The sequence below is a fragment of the Oryx dammah genome, unplaced genomic scaffold, assembly GCF_014754425.2.
Source record: "Oryx dammah isolate SB20612 unplaced genomic scaffold, SCBI_Odam_1.1 HiC_scaffold_2, whole genome shotgun sequence".
NCBI classification, from domain to species: domain Eukaryota; kingdom Metazoa; phylum Chordata; class Mammalia; order Artiodactyla; family Bovidae; genus Oryx; species Oryx dammah.
In genome coordinates, this window is record NW_024070186.1 from 129,541,634 (window position 1) to 129,553,211 (window position 11,578).

General features: G+C 38.2%; 1 pseudogene; it reads left to right on the forward strand.

The window, feature by feature from the left end:
- Positions 1 to 2,186: 2,186 nt before the first annotated feature.
- Positions 2,187 to 3,557, forward strand: LOC120882090 (annotated as a pseudogene).
- Positions 3,558 to 11,578: the final 8,021 nt, after the last annotated feature.

Consider the following 11,578-nt stretch of genomic DNA (forward strand, 5'->3'; position numbering starts at 1 on the left):
TTTCTTCCTGGATTCTTTCATTTAGTGTAACGCTTTTGAGATTCATTCTAACCTAGAAAATCTGGCCATTGGATTGCCTTCCCTAAACACGATGTCCTACTGTCTTTTCACTTACTGGTTAGATACACATTAAGAATAATAGAGTTCATCACTCTAAAGAAAAATTAAAGAATTCTAAAAATTTGTTCTTAAGGCATTTTGTGCAGAACATAAACTGAAAAATTTAGCATCCAAGAACTTGAAGAAAATGTCATTAGTATATGCACCCAATAACTATTCTTATGTACAAGTTGCCCGATTTTTTCTGCATTTACACAATCCCCTTGCCAAAGAGAAATTGTTTTCCTTACACTGATGTAAGTTTAGATTGAATTGTTGATGTTCAGTGACTCAGTTGTGTTCAACTCTTTGCGACCCCATGGACTGCAGCAAGCCAGGCTTCCTAGTCCTTCACCGGAGTTTGCTCAAACTCATGTCCATTGAGTTGGTGATGCCATCCAACCATCTCGTTGGATTGAATGTAAAGGGTCTACAATGATAATCAAAAAGGAAATTAATTTCAGTCTTTGAGAATAAGAAATGACATTGAAAGACTCCAATGCACAAACAAAATTCTATTTACTGTGAGAAAGATATAGAACCTGATGTTTTTGTCATATAAAAGGAGGACATAATAGAATAATTAAAATAGACTTTGTATTTTTATTTTCAGATTACATTACATAAAAGTCCTCATGACATTTGACAGACACTAAATAGTCTGGAACCTTTATGTTGCTCAGTTGTTATATTTTTATTAATTATTTTGGAAAAAATTAAGGTATATTTTTTGACAGTGTGAATAAAACCACTTAAAAAGAATTTTTCTCAAGCTTCATTTATGGTTTTTGTGTCCTTTGAAAGTGAAAGTGTTAGTTGCTTAGTCATGTCCAACTCTGTGAGGCCATCAGCTGTAGCCCACCAGGCTCCTCTGTCCATGGAATTCTTCAGGCAAGAATACTGGAGTGGGTTGCCATTCCCTTCTCCAACGAATCTTCCCAACTCAGGGATCGAACCTGGGTATCCTGTATTTCAGGCAGATTCTTTACCATCTGAGCCACCAGGAAAACCCTTCTTGTCATTTAGTTGACTGCAGAGAGAGCGAGAATAAAATGGATCCAACAGACGTGGCTGTTATCACATTTTTGGAGATAGGCCTGATAGAAGTAGATGAAGAAAGGAGAGAAGTAATCGTCATGTTGGTGTCTAAAGGGCCTGGGCTTATTCTATTATGTATATTGTTTATGTTAAGTCACAGTATATAAAAAGGCATCACATCTTCTCTCCCACTTTCACGTTTTTATCAGGTGTTGATGCAGTGCTAATTTTTACCCTTACTGATTTTTTAAAACATTCAGAGTGAAAATTCAGATATGTGCTTATATAATGCACAGTATACCTAGATTGAAATTGCATCAACTGTGGCAACTATTTACTTCCTCAATTCATTCTGGATACTAAATAAATGTAGCGAAATAGGGGGGCATCCTGCCCAGATTTCTGTAAATATTCCTCAAGTGATTTTCAAATCTCTGTGAAGATTAAAAATTTTCTTTGAGAATGGCTGAAGCTACAGTGTGGCATGAAAACCAAATATATACAGTTATCAGGGCAGAGCAGAGTGTATCAACAAGTAACATAGTGTGGAAGCCAGATTTTTATTTCCAATTTTCTCTCTACCCAGACTGAGGCTAGGAACATGATCTCTCAGTCTTCTGGTCTGGCCTGCATCACTCAAGTTTTAGAAATTCTTGAGTGTGTATGTGCACGTGTGTGTGTGTTTGTGTGAGTCCCATGCTGTTTTTATTCTATGCTTTTATGAGTAATGGTCTTTACTGTTTTGGTATATTTCAAGTTTTTTTCTTTAAGTAGACTTACATAAAAGTTTACATCTTTCTTGGATTTGCTGTGTGTGTGTGTGTGTGTGTGTGTGTGTGTCTATTTATTTGGTGCCAACCAGGGAAAATCTGGAATCTCTAAACACCTTCTGACTTCTCCACCTCTATTTCTCCTTCATTGTACTATTGTGGGACAAGCTGAAAAGAATCCAAAGTCTTGAACTATCATGACATTTTCAATATTTCCTCTAGCTTTCATAGATCTAAGGTGTTTTATCATTCTGTTCTTAGTGTCATATAAAGCATACTATGGTGTGCTTGTGCTGTGCTTGTCATATAAAAGATACTGTGCTGTGCACGTCCTTGAGAGATGAGCACAACTACAGCCTATCCATTCATGAGCTTGGTCCTCCGGAAGAAGAGAGTACCGGTGTCGGTGACGTCCAGCCCGCAGACCTTCTGGTGTTCCTGCAGCTCACCGTGAATTCTCAGGGCTGCTTCCATGCCTGCATCTCATACCAAAACCAGCCAATCAACAATGGTGAATTTGACATCATTGTCCTAAGTGAGAACAAGAGGAATAACGTTGAATGCAACGTGTCCACCTCAGGAGTGAGCATTTACTTTGAAGCTTATCTATATAATGCTGCCAACTGTACCAGCATGCCATGGCACCTCCCGCCCATGCACACAAGCTCTTCACAGCACCAGCCCTCCACGGTTCTGGAGGAGGAAGATGAAGACTCACCCTGAGTGTCACACCCCTGAGAAGGTGAAGAAACTGAAGAACGTGTACTGCTACGTGTCACCAAAGCAATTCTCAGAGAAGTTCCACCTGAAAATCATTCCCTGGCACCTTTACACTTTCCGAGTGTGCCCTGGAACCAAATTTTCATACCTTGGCTCTGACCCTGTCCATAAGCTGCTCACCCTTGTAGTGGATGACAGCATTCAGCCTCCTGTGGAGCTCATCTGTAAGGAGAGGAACATCTCAGCGGTTACATTCATCCGCTCCATAAGAACATAGGAGGATCCGAGACCTTTCAGGACAAGGTGAACTTTTCCCATTGAGAGCTTCGGCAGGTATATATGAAAAGACCACGTTCTAAAGTCACCCTGAAGGTCAGCAGACATGCCTTGTTGGAATCGTCTCTGAAAGCCACTCGGAATTTCTCCATTTCAGATTGGAGCAAGAACTTTGAAGTGGTTTTTCAGGATGAAGAAGCTCCGGACTGAGAAGGGCCTCACTGGGAATGGTTTGAATTAATCTGCAAAGCACTATTTGACACCACCAATCAGCTCTTCACCCAATTCAGTGACACCAACCAAACACTAGTGCACCCCAACCCTAATTGTCCCACTCATCTGCTCCTAAAGATGTATGAGTTTGCAGGGCAGCTGGTGGGCAAGTGTCTCTATGAGTCCTGTCTAGAAGGAGCCTACAAGCAGTTGGTCTGAGCTTGTTTCACCCGTTCTTTGTTGGCCCAAATCATAGTACTAAATATGCATTACAAGTACTTTCAAATAGGTGACCCAGAATTCTACAAATCTAAAGTTTGTTTCGTCCTCAACAATGACATGAGTGGGATGGAGCTGGTCTTTGCAGAAGAGAAATTTAATAAATCAGGTCAATTGGATAAGGTCAGAGAAGATTCCCTGAGAGACCTGCTTCAGAAATAGTAGTGAGCAGAATACAGCAAGGAGAAGGAAATGGTAACCCACTCCAGTATTCTTGCCTGTAGAATCCCAGGGACAGAGGAGCCTCGTGGGCTACCGTCTACAGGGTCGCACAGAGTCAGACACAACTGAGTGACTAAGCACAGCACTGCTGTTGATGCTAAGTCACTTCAGTTGTGTCTGACTCTGTGAGATCCCATGGACTGTAACACACCAGGCTCCTCTGTCCCTGGGGATTCTCCAGACAAGAATACTAGAGCAGGCTGCCATGCCCTCCTCCAAGGGAATCTTCCCAACCCAGGGATCAAACCCAGGTCCCCTGTATTGCAGGCAGATTATTTACTTTCTGAACCACCAGGGAAGCCCAAGAATGCTGGAGTGGGTAGCCTATTCCTTCTCCAGGGGAACTTGCCAACCCAGCAATCAAACTGGGGTCTCCTGCTTTGCAGGTGGATTCTTGACCAGCTGAGCTACCCAGAAACACCCCATATAAAGGAAACTTGTTTACAAAACAATTTTGACAGCCTTTTGAATAGACCAATTAAAATTATTTGTCATTAAAATTGCTTCCTGTGCTATATAGCAGGTCCCACTAGCTATCTGTTTAACCCATGGTAGTGTGTATATGTCAATCCCAATCTCCCAGTTCATCCTTCCTGCCCCAATGTGTCCAATATCTGCATCTCTCTTGATGCCCTGCAAGTAGATTCATCTTTACTGTTTTTCTAGATTCCACATATATGTGTTAATGCACGATATTTACTTTTTTCTCTCTTCTTTATAGCACAGGAAGCTAAATTTGGTGCTTTGTGGTGACCTAGATGGGTGGGATGGGCTGGGAGAATGGAGATCCAAGAGGGAAGGGATGTATGCAAATATATAGCTGATTCACTTTGCTGTACAGCGGAAAAAAAACACAATATTGTAAAGAAACTATACTCCAATAAATTTTTTTAACAATAGCTTCTGTGTTATCAAGGAAGCATTGTTCATTTGCTAACGAGTTTTTTTTTCTAGGACTTTGTTCTCCCTATGAGTCAGCATAAATGTACATCTTAATAAATGAATAAAATGTGAGTGGGTACATAGTGGAAATGGAAGGAAGGAATCATATGTGTTGTTAGCAGATATGCCCTCTGGTTCATTTAGGCTGCCTAGTTGTTGCAAGATGAAGAAATTTACCTCAAGATGGTTCCAGTACTCAGAGTTTATTACAAAAGTACATACACATGGGTTCTCAGGAATACTTCTTGGGAAAAGTAGAGATCACAGGACAGTCAAGAAGTAGATGAAATGATTTAAGATTTGATCAAAGGCAGCCTAGCTCTAGAGTACAGACAGTTTGAGGGGTCTCAGGAGCATGTCTCCATCAGCTGGTTTCCTCAACTTCTACTCTCAGTATCATGGTTTGTTCTCTTCTGCCTTTTCTACTTTCTCCTAATATGACCTCTGCTCTCTTTCATAACCTCTCTTTACTTCATTCCTTTCAGTCTTCTTGTGTTCTCTGTATTGTCTCTGTATGTTTAACTCGTACTCTTAAGAAATTTTTATTGAGTTATAATTTACCTACTATATGATTCCATGAAATTAAAAGGCTCTTACTCTTGGAAGAAAAGTTATGACCAACTTAGACAGCATGTTGAAAAGCAGAGACATTACTTTGCCAACAAAGGTCCATCTAGTCAAGGCTATGGTTTGTCTAGTGGTCATGTATGGATGTGAGAGTTGGACTGTGAAGAAAGCTGAGTGCTGAAGAATTGATGCTTTTGAACTGTGGTGTTGGAGAAGACTCTTGCGAGTCCCTTGGACTGCAAGGAGATCCAACCAGTCCATTCTAAAGGAGATCAGTCCTGGGTGTTCTTTGGAAGGAATGATGCTAAAGCTGAAGCTCCAGTACTTTGGCCACTTCATGTGAAGAGTTGACTCAATGGAAAAGACTCTGATGCTGGGAGGGATTAGTGGCAGGAGGAAAAGTGGACGACAGAGGATGAGATGGCTAGATGGCATCACTGACTCTTTGGATGTGAGTTTGAGTAAACTTCGGGAGATGGTGATGAACAGGGAGGCCTGGTGTGCTGCAATTCATGGGGTCGCAAAGAGTCTGACATGACTGAGCGACTGAACTGAACCGAACTGACCTATATAATTCACTTGCTTTACTTGTACAAGTCACTGAATTGGGGTACATTTATAAAGTCATGTAACTTTTTCACTGCAGGCAGAGGTTCATTGTTGAGTTTTTTTTCTTTTGAGGGGAGGTGTTTTTTTGGCCATGTGGCATTTGGGCTCTTAGTTCCCCGTTAAGAGATTAAATCTTCACCCCCCGCAGTGGAAGCATGGAATTTTAACAGCTGAACCATCAGGGAAGTCTCTTAATTCATATTCTTAAAAATTAAAAATCAGACTCAATGTATCTCCATCCAATGGGTCATTGGCCAGATCTTAGAGGAAGATACATAGTATAAAACATTGCTCCTGAAGCTACACCTTCATCAGAGGCTGTGGTCTTGGAAAGCACCATGTTTGGACGTTCTGTATATCTTCATGAAGAGACAAAGGAAAATTCAAATGCAGGCTCCATGAGAGCCACGACTTTCTCTTTTTGCAACACACTTCTTTGTCTCCTTTACGAAGAATAGTGCCTGGCATGTGAACACTTAAATATTTACTGACTGCATGAATAAGAAAATAACTAATGCGTCATTTGAATTTGCTTATGGAATATGCAATAACTTCATAACAGTGTGGAACAAGGAGATCCAGCCAGGTCCAGGTCATGTTCAACACGAACCAGCATCACATGGTAGTTTAGGGGTGGAGTCAGTGAATAAATTTGTTCATGAGTAAGGGGCGGGAAATCTCAGGCTTACCCAGACCATAGAACAGAGTGCCTCAGTTACATTCTTTCAGGTCATGTACAATATATCTGAATATATCTTCTAAAAAATATTTAATTTTGCTGTTTAGAGTATGACAGTCATAAGAGAAGAACATTTACCTGGTTCCCATGTAATGTGGTAGTATAGGCTCTGTCTTTTGAACCACACGCAGCCATCTACCAGAAATGTTCCTTTAGAGGCATCTGTAAGACAAGCAAATTCAAGAATAATCTTACTGAAGATATGTCTTAGGCACCATAATTATACAGAAAGAAAACTCTTCTAAACCTCTATACATAGAATGTCCCAGTGAAATTCTAATCAAAACCGAGGGGAAATTATGTGTATATAACTTGTGTACCTTAATAAGGACAGTTAGGAGAATTACAAAAAGAATATTTTCAGTACTTCTCCATCTCACCCACATTCATCCCTGTCCTTTATACACTTCCCTGCAATTCAACCAATCACAGGTGTCCATGCATATGTATGTATGGATGGATCTCCACTGGATAGTTCCTGAGACCTACTCTACACCTATAGCATTAGCATTTTGATGAAAAGACATAGAGTAAGCCTCAGGAAATATCCAATGGAGGTCCCTACGCACATATCCATGGAAACCATGGCTGATTCATGTTGATGTTTGGCAGAAGCCAACATAATATTGTAAAGAAATTATCCTTCAATTAAAAATAAATAAATTTAATTATAAAAATGCTAATGCTAAATCATCCAATACTTTCCTATTGCCTATTCACAATACTTTCCAATATGCCTATTTACAGTCATAAATCAAATGACCATGTATCATCTCAATTGAGCCAAGAGATTTGATGAGCCAAGTATTCTAAATACATATATAAGTTGAGAAAATGGAGGCTCTCCTAGGAGGAATGACCTGCTCACATCTATTTGCTATGTCACATCATCAAGATTTGAATGTAGGCCTTATAACACCCTAAAGCTATCTTTTGAGATTTCACACTTCCTGAAAGTGTGATAACAATTTAACATATCACTACTTCCTATGAATATTTACACTTTAATGTGAAAGTGAAGACTGTCAATGTATAACCCAAAGTTTCCTTAGTAGTAAAAAATAAAATATTTTGACAACTTGAGAGATTTTATTTCTTAAGGGGGTTATCTTCCCATTTTCTAAAGGTGAGGTTGACTCAACTCTGATTAATCCCACTTATTCTCAGATTGCCTCTTAGTCTGCAAATGATGAAAACCAAATGCTGATTTTTTTAGAAAATAATCTACTTTTATTGATATATAATTTTCAGTGTTATAGATTGACTCTGATTTTAAATATTTCTTTCTATTATGATCTATGAATTTGTTTCAGGATGTATTAGACACTTGAGTAAAATGGATAGTTTTCAAGTTACACAGGGTACCTTTTTCTCTGCAATAGGAGAAATATGCTAAATAAAGTTATATTGGCCAACTGACTTGTACCACAAGGATAATATGAATTAAACCCAAAACAGTGCAATAAAAAGAGAAGGAGAGGGAAAATTCTGGGTAAGTGGAAAGTTTAACAAACACATACACACACATACACACACATACACACATATACACATACACACACAAAGTGAACAGAGAATTCTTAAATCTACTTCTACATTATATCTTTACATACTGATTTTGTTCTGTTTAAAAATGACACCAATAATTTTAAAAATAATTTGGGGATATAGATATACCTGATAACCAAAGCAAGCTATGATTACAACATCCAGTTTGGATTTAAATAGAACCCTCATTTATCATCAGGCCATCCTTAGACTCATTGAAAAATCTGTTTTTACTATTTTGTACTCTCTTCACACAAAGGCACTGGGTCAAACATTTTTAACTAACATGATGATAAATAAATAGTTCTGCTTTCCATGGTAAAAGATTCAGTGGCACATTCTGGTAATTTTCCTAAAGATGGTTACGCGGGTATGTACTAGCTCAGTCGTAAGTCCTGTCCAGCTCTTTGTGACCCCATGGACTGTAGCCCACCAGGCTTCTCCATTTATGAGATTTCTTAGGCAAGAATACTGGAGTGTATGGCCATTTACTCCAGCGGATCTTCCCGACCCAGGGATTGAAACCAAGTCTCACGTGTCTCCTGCATTGGCAGACAGATTCTTTACCACTGAGCCACCTGGGAAGCCCCTGAATATGATTAAATTGAAGTAATTAGTACATCAGCTGAAGGGCTTAGCAAATGCTTTGAATTTAAATGTTTGTGAAGCTCCCTTTGTAGAGTTACATAGTAATGTCTTTAACATCATTTCCATTTTTTTTCAGTACTTAATCAATTCAATGCCAGAAACAGTCTAGCTACTTTTTTTTTTTACTTTTTATGATGTAGGCAAAATTTCTGTTGCTTGTTAAAATGTTTTTAGTGAATCAAATGTGCTGTTTTCTTTTGCACCCTCTAAAAATTACTGAGGTAATGGAGGATGTAGAATAGAATACATTTACTACTAAGATAGTTAATAGAATGGTATTTTAGATATGCATTCAATTCAGATTTATAATGAAAAGTTTCATTTGTGTAGGAAACCATTTAATTATCAATAAAAGGTCAAAATGCAGTAATTAAAACCAGTGAAGTTAAAGAATTACAGTTTTCTGTATGTGTGTGTATGGCAAGTTAAGTGAAAGTCTATATACTTCTACTTCAAAAATCAATATTGTCTTTTCTATACTGTCTTAAAATAAGCTACAAAAGCTAGTGTTAAACTTTTATCTATTGGATTTATTTCAAAGTGTTTTTACATTTGGGGAAAAAAGTGTCTTACAATATTCTGCAATTTCAGTCATATGCCTTTTTTTAAGTCTGGAAGGATGCATAGATCTTTTTATACAGCTTGAAGCTCAAGATACATGAAAAGTTGTACTGACTTTTCTCCATACAAAGAGGCTTGAACCTTTAGACAGAAACCCTATTGGCTTTAATTGTATTGAACAAAGACACTGAAACTTGAGGTAGCTGAATAGTTGATAGAAATAGATTTATAAAACTTTTCTTAAGAGCAGTTAATGATGTATAAAGTGTCACTAAATTTAAGGTTGTAATCATAAAGGCATGAGATGTAATAGAAACAGAATTCCTATATCAGTAAGCTAATATAAATGAGTTCATTTTTTCTTAACATAAATATTATTAGTTAGTAATTTAATCTGCAATATGTTCAAAATGTACTTGTGTGTGTGCATACATGCTAAGTTGCTTCAGTCTTGTCTGAGGTCTTTGAGACCCTATGGACTGTAGCCCACCAGGCTTCTCTGTCCTTGGGATTCTCCAGGCAAGGATACTGAAGTGGATTGCCATGCCCTCCTCCAGGGGATATTCCTGACCCAGGGATCAAATCCACATCTCATGTCTCCTGCAATGGCAGGTGGGTTCACCATTAGTGCCACTTGGTAAGCCTCCAGATGTACATATATACATGAATTTATATGCATATGTGCTATATGTGTATATGCATTATAACATACATACAGTATGTGCATACAGATACATATAACTTGATTGTCTGTCATATTTTTGAAAGACCAGACACATCTGAGAACAGAAAACAATAATAATAGTAAAATCCTGAGGAAGCAAGCTATAAAAGCTGGTGGTGTTTGTTGGTTTGGGTCTTTTTTTAGTAGATTTGTATCATTCATAATTGTATTGTCAAACATTTTCTGTTTTGGTATGCTTATGCTAATATATATACTAAAAGTTAAGTCCTGGTTATAAAAAATAAGTTTTCTCTGTTTAAAGATTGAATGAATATATCTTGATGGACAATTTTCCTATCTTCTGAGTCTGTTAACATCTTAGTATGCTTTTAAATCTTGGACTGTCTAAGGAATGTATTGTTTTTAAAATTTAATGTTCTCAGAACAGAACAAGACTTCACCTCTTTTACATATACGAGATTGATAAAGCAAACAGCTCTCCATTCATAAAATCTTCCTTAATGATGATAATAATTTTTCCAGAAGATTGAGCCACTGTATATTCAATGCACTTTACATATGATGAAATTACGCTTCAAATTTGTGGCTCAGATGGTAAAGAGTCTGCCTGCAGTGTGAGAGACCCAGGCTTGATCCCTGAGTCAGAAAGATCCCCTAGAGAAGGAAATGGCAACCCACTCCAGTATTCCTGCCTGGAGAATTCCATGAACAGAGGAGCTTGGCAGGCTACAGTCCTCATAACATTGCAAAGAGTCAGACACAACTGAGCAACTTCACTTTCCTTTTCCTTTTCTCTAGATACACATACGTATGTGAAGTCTTCAGCATAACTATTATTTTTCCAGTTGTTTGGAATTAGATTGAAGCCTAAAATTTGCATCACTTGTTCAAGGTTGCATTGCTAAACAAGTGATGGAGTTGAAATCTGAACTCAAGCCTCTTTCTAAACCCAGTTTTTTACATTAAATCACAATTCTCCTCTATAACCTCAAATAGTAATTTTCAATATAAAATGTTAATATATGCATAAAAATCTAAACACAAGAAAAAGATCCAGGAACACAAATGGTATATGTTGCACCCCAATAAAGTACTCAACTAGAGGTTATTTATTGAAGTCCAGGAATATGAAAATAAAAGAAAATACAAAGTCCTGCCTTCTATAGCTCACAGTCAATGAAAGAGACATAAGTAAACAAAACTTTCAAAAGAGTCACATTTCATTTTAGCAATAATACATTGACAGTGACTATGGGAACAGAGAGGGTACCTGAGAACCTTCTAAGGAAAAGGAAGTAGGTCTTCACAGAGGAAGAGAAGGTAGGGTAGGGGCTTGTTGTAAACTTAACTGTAAAAGTTTTGAAAGAAACAGCAGGGAAAGGAGATCATAACCAGAGAGAATGGCATGCACAGAAGTGCATGGAAAGGATGGACTGATATCCAGGGAGAGTAGGAGGGAAGGAGTCATGAGAGATTATGGTAGACGGATAGGGAGGGCCTGGAATGTTGTGCAGTTCAGTTTGGTTCAGTTCAGTTCAGTCACTCAGTCATGTCCGACTCTTTGTGACCACATGGACTACAGTACACCAGGCTTCTCTGTCCATCATCAGTTCCCAGAACATGTGCAAATTCATGTCCATTGAGTCAGTGACGTAATCCAAC